At 51.2% G+C, this 15446-nt stretch overlaps 1 pseudogene; it reads left to right on the top strand.

Moving 5' to 3' along the window:
• The first annotated feature begins 13766 nt into the window (after positions 1 to 13766).
• Positions 13767 to 14930, top strand: LOC147988653 (uncharacterized; annotated as a pseudogene).
• Positions 14931 to 15446: the final 516 nt, after the last annotated feature.

Raw genomic sequence — 15446 nt, 5'->3', positions numbered from 1 at the left:
ATCCGGCCAGATGGCTGTTTTAATTTTTGGTTGTGGGAGGGTCTGAGGCCTCCTCATCGAATTCAGGTAGCAACTTCTGCTTTGGGTAGCTCTTGGTGGGGCGATTGCCGCCGTACTTCGCTGCTGTGTTGAGTACTTTACTCCATCTGATTTGGAGTGTGTCCTGCGTAGCCTTGAGCCTTTGCTTCTGCTTTTTCAGACTCCTCACGGTGGCAACAAGCCTTTGGCGGGCATTCTGCTGCTCTGGGTGCTTGTCCGGCGTTATGTCCTCCGGACTATCATCTTTGACAGAATTGGTTTGTTCGGTTTGATTCTCCGTATTGCCATGGTCCGGCGGTGGTTCGCCCTGGTCCAGCGCTGGGTCTGTATGATCATTATTTCTGCCGAGGCGGGATTTGGGGAAGCGCTTGCGCCGCCACTTTGACTGCTTCTTGAGGGAACAAGCCTTCGTTGCGTCCTTCCGTTCCTCGTCGTCGTCTTCTTTTGGTGTGTCCACCATGTATACGTCATATGATGAGGTGGACGTCCAGCGCCACTACAAGGATACCCTCTATAAAGCAACACAAGTTGTACAACATTTTGACTATATGTTGCAAAATTCACTGTAGATACACATATTAAAGTTGTAGCGTATGCGTTGCAGGTTTGCAGCTCATGACCCTATCGTGGTACATATGAAAAAAAAACAGAGGAAAGGAGAAAGGGGCGCACAAGAAACAGAGCCCCCGATTCTCCCCTCATCTCCCCCAAATCGCCGCCACCCACCGCCTTGTCTCCCTCCTCTGATCCTACTCGCCGCCGGCCTTCCCCCTACACTCCTCCCACCTTGCAGCTCCGGAGGCTGCCGGACCTGCCGCATCCCCCACCACCCATCCCCTCTCGCATCCCATCTCTCTCTTCACGCGGCTCCTCACTGCGCCACCTACGGCGGCTGATTCAGGCGACGTCCGGCGAATCCCACCATCTCGAAGCATAGCCCGAGGTTACCTCGCACCACGGCGCCCTTCCAGCCGGCTAGATCCGGCGCTCGCAGCCACCAAAGCCCACCGGCGACCCTCCTCCATGGCTAGGGTTTCCGTCATGGGCTCTGGCGCCGGTGGCCATGTCGTCATCCTCTCGTCCGGTGAGTGCATACCCTCCCCTGGCTTCATCCTCTCTCTCTCCCCTTTCTCTAACCTCTTTTTTTCTCTTCTCCTGTAGACGTGCAGGGAGGAACGACCAGTGGATAGCCTTGCTGCTGCTCAGGACGAAGCAGCCATGGAGCTTTCTCATTGTTCTCCTCTGGTTTCAGGTGCGTTGTTCCACTCCTCCTCTCTGTTCCCAAGTCCTCGATCTGCTACAGTTAAGACCGGCGCTTCGTAACTCCCTCCTTGCATTGCTTAGTCACTAGACACACCCAGCTAGGCTTTCTTTGTTCATTGATATGGTTCGTCCTAATTGCCATGGAGGTGCCCTCACAACCATAAGGACCAACATAGCTTCATGGATATTATTTAACCCAGGTAAGGATAAAACAATAAATCCAAATAGGTGGAACCTACATTACGGCACCAATATAGCTTCAACATGCTTAAGTTCTGCACAGCATACGCATGTGGGGATTGTACAACAGATCAATGTCATGCGCTAAGCCTGCCAGTCATACTTTGTGCTTACCTTCACCGTAGTTAGTCTGACGAATTCCTATAATCTAATTAGTAATTAGGTGTGGACACATATGTTCTGTTTTTTTCTCTGTTCAAGGGAGCAGAATCTTCCGATTTGGCCTTCCGTAAGGACCAAATTAACAACAATAGCGAGGAATATTAGGAGTTAATCCACTGCTACAAATATTTCATTACTGTCATAGTTGGTATAATCAGATTTTATAGTAGAAATATTTAGTATAGATGTCAACGCGGGCACAGATTTGTCAAATCCACATGTATTTGCATGAGTACTACTTTTTTCTACGTCTGAAGTCTGAAATATTTTAAGTAACGGCTAATGATTTCAGTGAAAGAACTCTTTGTTTTTATTTTTTATTTTCTTGGTGTATCCGCATATTGCACCATTTTGCTGTATGAGAGGCACTATTAGAGCCTCCATATTAATTCTAGAAGAGAGTTACAAAGAGTCATTGGATGTGCTAGCCAATGGAATGTAAGGCGTTACATTGTAGATTTTTGTTCGAGAGAGTCGGTTCAGTACTATAGGCCTGTGGGTGACAAAAGAAATATATTAATCCAAGTGGACATTGTTTTCCTGCAGAAATGAGCTAGATCCATCTAGGATGTGACAACGAAGTGCTGAGCAAAGAAGTGGCTTCGTGGGGATGGCATGCTTGATATGCTCTACTGTAAATTATCATGTGCCTTCTCTCCTTTTACTTACTAATTCTCTCCCTGAAGCTGGAAAGAGACCGTGACTTGCAAATTTGATCCTGTGAACCTTAAAACTTATTTTTTCTTTCGAAATGTCCGAGCAGAAGCTAAGATTTGGCTTCACTGATGTAAATAATTCATAAGAGGTTTGCATCCTTCCTTTTTATTTATGTACGTTATGGATAATGGTGCTACTTATGCACATATTCAGGTTGCAGTCAATATTCATCGTAAGAAGTTTTTTTGAAGAGCTATCTTTTGAGCACATATTCAGGTTCGTTTGATATCTAAGCAAGGATAAAACTGATGGTTACTACCTGATATGTCTTCTCTAAAAAATTAAAAGTATTTGATACTCTTAACTTAATTATACGTTAAAATTTAACAAGCATGGGAGAGTCTGAACGTCACATTTGTAGATTCTCACTTTTTAGCTTAAGATCAAGATTCCACAAGGCTAATTGATATGTTAAATTGTATTCAGTTCTGGTGTGGAAACTCATTGGCAAAAAACGTGTATTTTAGGCTTTTAGTTCCAAGTGTCAATACTAGAAAGAGAACGCTGAGTTTGATCTTCAATCAAAATGAGTAACTGGAGCATCAGGTTCTTTTAACCGAAACCTACATTTAGGTAATCATATATGTTGTACTACATCATTTGTTCAGATGTCATACTTTAAGCTAATGACCCCTGTTTTCTTTGCTACACCAAACTATAAATCCTTCCCATCTGATTTCTTAAACTTCTATTCCATCATATAATGAAGCTTATATTTTCAAAAGTTGTAGGTTTGCTCCAAAGCGTGGTGGGCACCTGTCGGTTTGTTTGTTTCCTGTTGGATGAGTCAAACCAACTACAGCTAAATGTTTTGGTTCAGTTTCAGATGACTAAAACCATTTTGGTTCAGTTTGCTAACTAACTGGAGATAATAAGAGAAGTGGTGCTGTCACTCACATTGCCCTTGAATGCACATTAGCACTTTAGCTAGTGTCCATATAATTTTACTGAGCCATGTTGTTCTGCAGACTGTGTGGTATGCTGTGGCATGTGGATTAGTCATCAATGACAACTACACTCATGCTGGTATCTTATCATAATCACATACAAATTGTCTTCAAACTATAGTGCTAGCTTGTTATTTGCTATTGGACTTCTTACTTCTTATTTGCTCTTGCTACAGTTGTAAGTTGTGATACTAAATTTAAACTTGATGGTGCTAAAATCAAAAATGTATTCTGGGCAGTGAATGTCGATATGGCACTTGTGAAATTTGGTATGAAGTCGCAAAAACTACAATACTCTTGGTAATGCAGAAAATACAAAGATTGCATGGCCTTCAACCTTAGTACGTGTATAATATCCTGTCTCTATCGTCAATGCATTGTGTGTTAATTATTCATTTTGTTATTTTCTTTGTAGATTCAAAAGATATATGGATGATTATATCGGTGCATGGCAAGTATACTGCAATGATGATGATGATGTTTCGGTTCATGATGAAGATGATGGATGCTTTCAGTTTTAGTTATGTAGTAGGGATATTGTTCCTATTGGATGATGTTCCTCGGCTAACTTTTAGTTAAGATGTAGGGATGTTGATGGATGCTCTTTCAGTTTGATCTTCGTTGTCAAGAAATTCTTTAGATTATGCATCACATTTCGATGATGTTCCTCTTGTAATACCAACTATTGTAATCCAATAGTTTTATACAAATATGGGTTCTTCCTCTGGCGAGTATACTCTCTTTTCCCCCTTACTTAATATACATAATTATCATCATTATGTGGAGCATTAATTTAATTGCTGGCAATAAATAAATAAATGTATATATAAAATATTATTCACATTATATATGTAAAATAGCTGAAGCGTTGCAAATTCTCGGTTGCCGAGTAATGAGATTTGTATTCTAGTACATTAACCACCAACATATATAAGTGTTGTAAAAACCGGTTTTATTTGTTGTACTCTTGCAACGGCCCCTTTTACCAACGGCTGCATAAACGTTGCGTTATGCGCTAGCAACACTGGATAAGGCAACGGATCCCAAACCGTTGGTAAAGACACTAGCAACGCATATATGGACATTTAGATACGGAAAAGAGTGTTGCTATAGATGGGGTCCTGTTATAGTGCGCTCTGTGGGCGGTGGTTCCTCTTCGCCTCCCGCATCGTCGTCCATACCGTCGATGTATTCGGAGTCGAAGTCGAGCATGTCGGTTGAGTCATCAATAGTGGCTATTAAGTGGGTGGTGGGTGGGCATCGAATTTCTTCGTCGTCCGCATCCCAATCCTGTTGGCCATAATCCGGCCAGGGCTCTCCTGACAAAGAGAGAGACCTTAGTGAATTCAGAATGTCGCCGAAGGGCGAGTGCTGAAAGATATCCGCGGCGGTGAATTCCATGATCGGCGCCCAATCGGATTCGATTGGCAGGGGCGCGGGCGGTTCGCAGTCGGAAAAAGAGTCCGGCACCTTGGGGTCACGGGCTGCGCAGAGGATTAGGCTGGTGTTCGACTCGATCGCCGTTGAGACTGCAGCCCCTGAGGCGGTGTCTAACCACCCGTCCTCGATTGGCGCAGTTGGCTCTGAGCTATGGGTCGGAGCTGATGCGGGAACGACCTCTGGGGTACTGTTCGGCGGCAGAGCTAGGTCATACCCATCGTGACAGTGCGGCGCGCCCGGCAGTGGCTCGAATCCGTCGAAGATCACGTGTCCGTGGATGTCGGCCATGTAGTTCAAACTTCCAAATCTGACCTGACGGCCAGGGGCGTAGCTTTCAATCTGCTCCAGATGGCCAAGCGAATTAGCCCGCAGTGCAAAGCCACTGAATACGAAGATCTGTCCGGGGAGAAAAGTCTCACCCTGGACCGCATCGCTATCGATGATACTAGGAGCCATCAAGCCTAATGGCAACGACACAGAGGAACTCTCAATGAAAGCACCAATGTCGGTGTCAAAACCGGCGGATCTCGGGTAGGGGGTCCCGAACTGTGCGTCTTGATGGCGGTAAAACCCTACGTCCTGCTTGATTAATATTGATGATATGGGTAGTACAAGAGTAGATCTATCACGAGATCGGAGAGGCTAAACCCTAGAAGCTAGCCTATGGTATGATTGTATGTTATGGTTGTTGTCCTACGGACTAAAACCCTTCGGTTTATATAGACATCGGAGAGGGTTAGGGTTACATAAGGTCGGTTACAAAGGAGGAGATATCCATATCCATATTGCCTAGCTTGCCTTCCACGCCAAGTAGAGTCCCATCCAGACACGAGATAAGTCTTCAATCTTGTATCTTCATAGTCTAACAGTCCGGCCAATGGAGATAGTCCGGCTGTCCAGAGACCCCCTAATCCAGGACTCCCCCAGGAGCCTTTGACCCTACTCCGTTGGGGGAACTCACGGCATGGCCACCCGTCCACGGGCGGAAACAAAAGCGTTGCTCCCGGCACTGGTCATGTGGGATCCGCCAGTGGACGCACGCCGCAGGATGCCCTGCCGACTTGCTTGCTTCCCCAGAGTTTATCCAAAAGAAGCAAATCGAATGGCACCCTTGTTTCCATTTCAATTTGGAAACAAAATGAATTCTTTTTTTCAGGATGATTTTATTCCACCAAATCTGGATTCTGACTCCAAACTTCATGTTTGGCAACCAGCTAGCAAGTTTTGCTTTTGGTAAAAAAAATTAGGCTGAAAAGTAGTAGTAATAGACAAGCATTATCTTTTCGGATTTTAAAGTTGATGCCGGAATGTATATTAAGTTAAAGCCGCTCTATAAGGCACAAGACCACACAATCAAATTTCGACCGCCATGTTCAGAGCCATATAAAGCACTAATGCGTGTCTTTGGCACAAACTAAGTAAATGTTCAAAGCTTGTAAGTATCAAGCAAGGTATGGAAGACAAAACATTATACCTTGTCACCACGAATTCAATGGGACCATACAATTTAATCTTTGCGACCAATGAAGGGGCTTGAATTTGCATCAGGACATGTCTCTTTTTGTTCCATCAAGTAAGGCTTGATGAGATTTGATCTTGTGGCTTCTTTCTTGTCCTGCGAATATAACGAGAATCATGTAAACAAATTTACTAAAGTAGTTATCAAATCATGTATATACCAGAGCAGAGAGAGAGACATGCTCATTGCTTTGTATAACATGGTAGGGGCAATGTACATACCAGAGCACAGAGAGAAGCAAATTAGAGCAGCATAAAGAACATATGCTCATTGCTTGTGTACATATCAAATCATAACGATTTTTTAAAGTGGATTGCGCAACTAGTACTAGTTAAGAGAAAGACAATGCTGTCTTTTCTCAAGAAAAGAGAACAAATTGTTGGTCTGGTGATTCCGGTGTCCAATCTCAAAGATGTGCTAGAATTGGTCTTGGCAAATTCAATTCCTACTGCCTATCCAAAAAATGCAGCTCAACCTGTAGATGCACAGTTGGTTCTGTAATCAAGGATTTTAATCCATCATTACACAGTCAAATTTGGGTCTGTCGTGCTAACGCAGACCCGCAAACACCTCACGCATGCGTCCATATCACAGAAGCTATCGTCAAAGCGGTCATGTATCGGTGCGCGGCACGGTCAGGATGTACTTTCTCCCGCAAATCGGAAACAAACGTGGAGGCTTTGCGAGAGTCTGAACCGCTCCCAAGCCCTTTTCTAACCACCCTGGTCCACTCAAACCCCTCCTTCCTCGCCCGCGCGCGTTCCTGCCCAGCGTCAACCGCCAGCATTCATGCCGCTGTAGAGTGCCATGCTCCACATTGAAGACGGCTCAGAGCGGACGCGACCTATCACTGCCTCCGCCATTGAAGTGGTGCATCGGCCGACGGCACCGCCTGTTACACACCCGACTGAACACGCCTCATCGCCGCATTAAACGCCTCCATTAAACCCGCGTGGAAGCCGAGAAAATTACTCCGGTCACACAGTTCATTCACAACCGGGCCGACATTAAACGCAACACCGGACAAGCTCCTCTCATTTGCCCTCTATTTAAACGAGGCCAGAAGCCGGGCAAGAATCGCACCACCAAGTCCACCGCATCTGATGAGAAGGAAGAACAGTTCTCCGGCATAAAAGCCGGTTGGGCGGCCGGCCGAGCCCGCTAGATACGGGTGAGGCAGCTCGCTGCTCCACCTTCCTTGCCTAGCCCGACGGAGCAAGTTGCCGCTCAAGCCGGCGCGTGGTTAAACAACTTGCCGCTCTAAGCCAACTTGCAGAGGAGGGGCGAGTTGCTCCAGGCCGACACGACGGTGAGCACAGCGGCACGGGCATCGTCGCTATCATGGACGACACCATGTCGTACCACCCCTCCCGTGCCCGCGATCGCGCCATCCACCATCAACGCATGCGTAACCGCGCCCAAGTGGCACAGAAAGAAGCCGGCTGCACAGAGATTGACAAGGTGGCCAGCGCGTCCGCGTCCGCCGCCAACATCGAGGGAAAGTAGAATATGGGAGGCTATTGCCGCTTGGGTCCCAGGAAGGCCACTGCCGAGGCGATGCCAGCGTACACATCCGGTGTCTTGTCTGATTCTTCTTCAGTGCAGACCACCATCAACCCTTGTCTGGGCTTCACGGAAGCGGAGGCACCCCTTCCCCTCCGGCTGAAGCATCAGCCGGCAGTTCCACTGCAATAAATGGTGGGGAAGCAAGCCGCCATTTGCGCTGAAGCATATACCTCCGGGGCTCCCGACGGTCCGGTGAGTGGGCTACCGGACAAGGGGAAGACAAAGGGATCCGCCGCGGCCGGCCGTAGACTAGTGTAGTGTATCTGTGTCGTGGGAGTGGAAGCCCACGCGGCCGTACGTGCACATAGTTTTACCATATTAGTTAAAATATGTCCAAAGTGTAAACATTTTTGTCCCGGTTGTATGAAATCCGTCATATTTATATGAAATCCGGTCGTGTTTGCATGAATTTCATCAGTTTGTTGAAAAAGAGTTTGAAATGTATGCGGTTGCGGTTGGATAGAGACCTCCCGCATCCGTGTCCCCGGACTAGTCCCCCCCTGAGCGTGGACGGATGTGGGAAAAATTTTGTAGGTCGCCATTGGAGCTGCTCTAATAAACAAGGTGAAATCAGAAGAGCTTACATGTTTGCAATATATAACTTGACATCAACAATATATGAATACAGTCAAATTTTATAAACATGGTCAAAATATATAACTTGACATCAACAATGACCTCTCAATTTACATATTGGTAGCTGGTTGTGTTGTTTGAGTAAAAGTTACAAAATGAGGCATCACTAGAATTGGCTCTTTGCAAATGTATATATAGACTTATTATTGCATAATTTTCATGAAGGTTGCTACGCGTCGGCCGGCTAATCTCAGAGAAAGACCAGCCACCTGATCAGCCATACGATCAAAGTGTGGAGTGCATCTTACTTCTCTTTGGATCTACACCCAACAAGTCTAGCGACGAATGCAACCTTCTGCAGCAATGAGGATGTTGCGAACTTCACGACAGCAGCACCGACGCCTTAACCATGACATCGATGACGGCAGTCTCACAACAGAGGATGGTGCGATCCAACGAGCGCAACTCCGCCGAGGCATGACACCGTCCACTGCCTGCTCACCCCTCGCCACACATTTGCTTCGATGCTTCAAAAACCCAGAGAGCGATTCTGGCCACCGTCCCTATCATCGGTGCCTCCATGATGCTACCTTGCAGCTACACCACCACCACTGATGATGCTTTACAACACGGCCGCCGATGGACGGAGCGAGATATCGATCGGGCGATCACTAGTAGAAAAACGACTTTTAGTACTGGTTCGTAAGGACCTTTAGTACCGGTTCTAGAACTGGCACTAAAGAGTGGGGACTAAAGGTCCCCCCTCTTTAGTCCCGGTTCAACACGAATCGTGACCAAAGGCCCACCATGTGGCACGAGGCGCGCCGTGGTCTGGGGAACCTTTAGTCCCGGTTCGTAAGGATTTTTAAAATTTTTATTTTTGAAGTAAAGCAAAAACAGCCCGCCTACTGGGCCGGCACGGCCTGCATACGACTAGAAACCCAATCTCTAGTTGGGCCAGGATGTAGGCCCGTACGGCCCAGTAGGCCCCACAGGGCAGAAGATTTGCAATAGGCCCACAAAGGCCTGCTTAGAGAGGAGCTCGACACGGTAGCCGCGGCGGGGCTTATAAACCGGTGCGAGCTCCTCTCCACTAGCGAGGTGGGACTAAACATTGTGCACTGCGGGTGGCAGCGCACCACCTTTAGTACCGGTTGGTGGCTCCAACCTGTACTAAAGGCCTTTAGTACAGGTTGGAGCCACCAACCCGTACTAAAGGCCACCACCTTTAGTACCGGTTGGTGGCTCCAACCGGTACTAAAGACCCCCCCTTTAGTACCGGTTGGAGCCACCAACCCGTACTAAAGGCCACCACCTCTTTAGTACCGGTTCATGGCACGAACTGGTACTAAAGGTTCGCCACGAACCGGTACTAAAGGTTGGCCATGAACTGGTACTAATGAGCACCGCCCGCCTAGCCGTTGGAACCGGTACTAATGGTCACATTAGTGCTGGTTCAATTACAAACCGGGACTAATGAGTTTCACATTAGACCCTTTTTCTACTAGTGGATTTAAGGAGTTTCACAATTTTCATGGCAAACAGAAACACCCAAAAAATAGGTAATCATGGAGAAGTTCAGAATATCAAATATATAATCTCGTCTGGCCAGAAAAAGGAAAAGGGAAACGTTTCACACTAGGGCACCGGCCGAACCTTCGGCCGGTCGCGAGCCATGCTGGCGCCCCGTGCCCGCCCAAGCCGCACCCCACGCGAGACTCCTGTTTTTGTTGGGCCCCCACGTGGACCACCCCTCCTCCCTTATCTTTTTCCCTAACTGCTGCCTTCATCCCCTACCTCTAGATACATCATTTCCCTTGGTTGTATTTCTTCTTCCTTTCCCCGCACTGCTGCCTACCAGTGCTTCTGCCGGCCGTGTGCTTCGCAAGCCAGGGGGACTGCCTGACTGCTACCTGCCGGCCGCCGCCACTGGTTGTGCTATGGCTGGGACACGGTGGTCGCAAATGCTCCATCCGGTGTGGGGAATGCTGGAACTAGAGAAAAAAATGCTACAACCGGTGCATACGTGAGCTACAGGCGGCATTTAATTTTGCTGGAACTAGTAAGTGTCGGCTGTGGAAAAAGTTTCAAGGCGGCATGGGAAAAAAGCTTCCACCGGAGAGAAAATGCTTCAACCGTTTTGGAAAAAGCTTCAACCGGCTGTGTAAAAGCTTCATCCAACTAGAGGAAAAGCTTCAAGTGGCCTGAGGAAAAATGTTTACACCACGAGAAAAAAGCTTCAATGGTAAAAAAAGCTTCAAGCAGCGATTGAAAAGCTTCAACCAGCGGGAGGAAAAGCTTCAAGCGGCAATGACGAAATAGCTTCCACATGTGGAAAAAGCTTCAACCAGGGGAACACCAATGGTATGAGGAGATGACGACGTGAGCTGCGGCCGATAGCACGGTGGTGCTGTGACGGGCGCGCTACGAAGACAGCGAGGCTAGGTGCTGAAACATGAGATGCATCGGCTGTCTTTTGCGTTGTTTTTGAAATGAGGAGCGATGACCGCCGGCGAGGCAGAGGCGGCCAACTGTGATCTAAAGGGGGGCGAGGCGCGACCTATTGCGAGGTCTGCAGCCGGCGGGGACGAGGGTGGTGTAGGAACTACTCGCAGGGAAGGGGGGGGATTTTGAGGATCTCGCGATTGTGGAAGATGAAGTCAATGAGGGACATGGGCCAGCTGGCAAATCAGGCGGTTGACGACGCGCAAATCATGCGGCTGGGGTGTGACCGGCCCAAATTTGGGCCGGTGCACCGGCGCCTATTAGAGCATCTCCAGCCACGCCCCCAACAGGCCCACCCAGGCGTTTTTGCCGCGTCGGCGCCAAAAAAACGGCCCAGTCGTGCCCCTAGAAGCCCGTTTTTCGCCGGCTTGGACTGAAAATGGTGCCGGCGGACCCAGGATGAACCCGGCGCCCTGGGGTGCGCCTGGGGCGCCGGCACAAGCGAAAAGGGCGCGTGGGTCCGCCCTGTCGGAGAGTCGAGCGCCTCTTCCCGCTTTTTCCCCACTTCCCTCCCATACTCTTCCTTCCTCCTGCCAATCTCCCTCCCTCTCGCCTCCCAGCCGGCCGCCACGCCACCGAAGAAGTTCGTCGCCCCCCGCGTGGCGGCAAGCGCGACCGCCTCCGTCGCCCAGCCGAAGCAGAGGAAGCCGAGGGCGCCGCCGACCAAGCCACCGGGCATGTCAAACGCCGAGTGGAGGGCGAAAATTCAGCGACAGGAGGCTGTCACCGCTGATCGGCGGAACAGGGCCATCGCCAAGAAGGCCCGCGACAGCGCGGCGCGCGCGGCTGCGGCTGCCTCATTGGCGGACCAAGCTGAGGCCGAGGCGACTCGCGCGGGGATGATGAATCCACCCGGAAGCCACGCCTAGTACGCGCCCTGGGGCCAGCAAGGCGGCGGCTCTCCGCAGCCATGGGGATCGCCCTCGCCGGGCTACGCCGATGGGGACGCGCACGGTGGGTTCAACCCAAACGTCACTTTCCCCCATGGATACCCGGCCCAGCGCACGCCCTCTGCCGTCTTCGCCGGCGTGCAATACCCCCCATATAACTACTCGCCGCCCGCCTACGCTCCCTCCCCGACGCCCCCACTCCGCCGTGGCCCGCTGCCTTCTCGCACCTCGGCGACACCAATGAGACCGAGGCAGACATGGACGACATCATCGCGGCAGGTTCAGCCGTGGTCGCTGCGTCTCCCGGGTTCGTCACCCAGGACGAGACGGTGGATCTCAGCGGTGGCATGGACGGAGAGCTTGGCTACGTCTACGGCGAGGACGAGCAGGAGGAGCAGGAGGACGAGGACGAGGAGGAGGAGGAGGAGCCGGCGCCTGTTCCGGCGAAGGGGCGCAAGAAGAAGAAGTGGGCGGCCAGGTTAGGCGAGCCGTGCATCAAGTGGGCGTCCAAGGAGGAGGAATGCCTCGCCGAAGCATAGAAAGTCGTCTGCCTCGACCCGACCACCGGCATGAACCAGAGCATCGAGACGTACTGGGACCGCATCAAGGCCGAGTTCGACGAGCACAAGCTCATCGACCCCTACTTCAAAGGCGTCTACATGCAGCGCGGCTCCAAGGCGATGGCAAACCATTGGGGGCGTATCCAGGGGGCGTGCAAAAAATGCATGGGGTCGTCGAGGAGGTCGCGGCTCGCCCAGAGAGCGGCGCCAGCGTTGAGGATCAGGTATGCCACGCCAGTCTCCCGCCTCTCTTCGCCGTGTACGCCCGCCAACTGTTTGTTCCTCCGTGCAGTTGCTGCGCATGTTCGCCCTGTACCGGCAGAGCAACAGCGACGCCGAATTCAAGTACCTCCACGTCTACAAGCGCATTGAAAAGTGCGAGAAGTGGGCGGAAGTCCGGCGCACCCTCGACAAGGCCAAGAAGACCTACAAGCCGGACGCACCGACCCCTGGCGCATCGGAAGGGCGGCCGGACGACAACAACGGTGCCAAGAAGGGGAAATATGTCGACGGCGGCTACCACTCGAGTGCAGGAGTCCATCGAGCACTGTCTCGCTGACGCGCAGGCCCGGGCCGTCCTTCATGAAGAGAAGACCGATGCACGATGGTCGGCGTTGATGTTGAGCAGCGCCGTCAAGCTCGACCTGCTCCGGACCAACGTCACCGCGAAGAAGAGAAACACTGACCTGGCTTTCCTGCGTGGCGGGGCAGACATGCTCCAGAGCACCGACGAGGCGGTCAAGGCGTGGTACTTGGCAGAGCGCGGTCTCATCCGGAACCAATTTCCCTCGACAGCGCCGCCGACACCGACGCCCACGCTGCCGCCGCCGCCAAGCCCATGTGATGACGCCTCCACGACGCCCAGCACCACCGAAGCCGCGCTGACACCGCCCAGCAGAGAATCAGCTCCGACACCGCCAAGCCCGTGCACGCCAACTCCGCCGACGCCTGGGGCAAAGCCCGCCGAGTGATGCGTTGCGCACGCGAACTTCTGCCGCTCTATTTTTTGTACGCCAAACTGTGACTTGCGATCGCCGGACTTGTGGTGTCTTTTGTGAGCGAGAACGACCAAGTTCGAATTTTCTGCATCTTGGTGGTGGCGCCTGGGGGCGTGACTAGGAGCTAGGTCACCCTCAGGGACCGAACTTGCGCCGGTTCACCCCCAGACCGCTCTTTTTTAGTGCCCTGAGTGCCCAAAGGAAAAAAAGGAAACTTCAGGTAGGCTGTTTGTGTGTACGACAGAGTCGAGCCCAATCTCCTCGGACTGAACTGGTTGAGCCTAACCATTCCCCTCCACGGTATCCCCCACCGCACGGACCCAACCAAAGACCTAGCGACCGCCATGGCGCCACCGCCGCCGGCGCTCCCGGACGAGCTCGTCAAGGAGATCCTCCTCCACCTCCCACCCAACGACCCCGCCGGCCTCCTCCATTCCTCCTTCGTCTCCAAGGCCTGGATCAGCGCCGTCTCTGGCCCCGGCTTCCGCCGCCGCCTGCATGAGCTCCACGGGGCAACCCCCGTGCTCGGCCTCCTCCATGACTAGGCCAGCGACCGCGCCCCCTGCTTCATCCCCACGATGGCCTCGCCCTTCTCCCTCGCCATCCCGGACGGCCGGTCCTGGCTGGCCCGTGACTGCCGCCACGACCGCGCCCTCTTCTTCCCCAAGTGTGAGGACGCCAAGGAACTCCTAGTGTGGGAGCCAATCACGAGCGCCCAACACCTCGTGCTTGTGCCCGCGGCGTTGGAGCGCGGCTACTTGGCTGTGGCCGTGCTCTGCGCGGCGGATGGGTGCGACCACAGCGACTGCCTCGAGGGCCCTTTCCGCGTGCTTTTTGTCTTCCCCGGCGGGTATGGCATGTCGGTGTGCGTGTACTTGTCGGAGACCGGTGCCTGGGGCGAGCCGGCCTCGACACACGGCGACTTAATGGTATACATACAACATTCCGAAGTTCTCGTCGGCAGCTCTCTGCTCTACTTCGTCTTCTACGACCACGAGGAGAGTGGGTGGATCCTGGAGTACGACTTCTCCAGGCAGTCCCTCACTCTGTTCAGCGCACCAGACAACCACTTTGGCCTGTATAATCTCGTTCTCGCAGACGACGGTGGGCTGGGAGTAATCCAACACGCACATCCGCATCTCAAATTGTGGAAAAGAGAGGCGAGTGATGGCACTGATGTGCGATGGGTGCTCAGCCGGGTCATCTCCCCGTGCAATTTGCTCCCAACTAGTGCTCACTTGGATGAAGGTTATAGAGTGCTAGTGGTGGGCTTTGCCGAGGGAGCAAATGTCATTTTCGTTAGTACATTGGCGGGACTCTTCACAATTGAGCTACAATCTGAGCAGGTGAAGAAGGTGTGTGATCAATGTAATTTCTGTAATGTGGTTCCAGTTGTCACCTTCTACACTCCTGTGGCCCGAGGCGACCACCAAAATCTGTTGACGTCAAAGCCTGGTGAGGAGGCAGGTGGTGAGGATGGTGTAGAGGAGGAGAAAACAGTAAATTAGGTGCAACAACTGGCCGACCATGGTTCCAATGCTATCAAGGAGGGGGACTTTGTCAACACTTTCGAAAGCATCCGCCATGACCACAATATCAGGTGAGGGCTCTAGTCCCAAACTCCTCCCCATTCCGAGCTACCCTGAAACATTTGTACAGATGTGATTGTGTATAAAAAGAACTCCCCCTTAGTTCAGTGCTCATTAAGATTAGCACCATGTGCCATTAGTTGCTTTGGGACTTTGTCTTTTTGTTCAGGAGATAAATTTAGAACAGCTTTAGATGTTTTAGCCTTTTAGGACGAAGTGGTTGCCAAGTGGTAAGAAGGTATTGTCTATTATTGTCCCTTTCTTTGGGCCAGTGGTGGTGCCAGGGGCCAGGGCTGCACAACTGTGTGGTGAAGTGCTTTATTTTCTTCGAAGTTTGCGTTGCTCTCTAGGTTTTTATATGCAATTTCACTTCTATGGAATAGTAACTTTTTGGATCAACCAGCCCCATAGTTTAAACGGGGCACAGCGATGCCC

Source organism: Triticum urartu, chromosome 1A (assembly GCF_056163025.1).
Source record: "Triticum urartu cultivar PI428250 chromosome 1A, HENAU_Tu73, whole genome shotgun sequence".
Taxonomy (NCBI): domain Eukaryota; kingdom Viridiplantae; phylum Streptophyta; class Magnoliopsida; order Poales; family Poaceae; genus Triticum; species Triticum urartu.
Note: the sequence above shows the minus strand (reverse complement) of the source record. Positions and strands in the feature narration are given on the sequence as shown.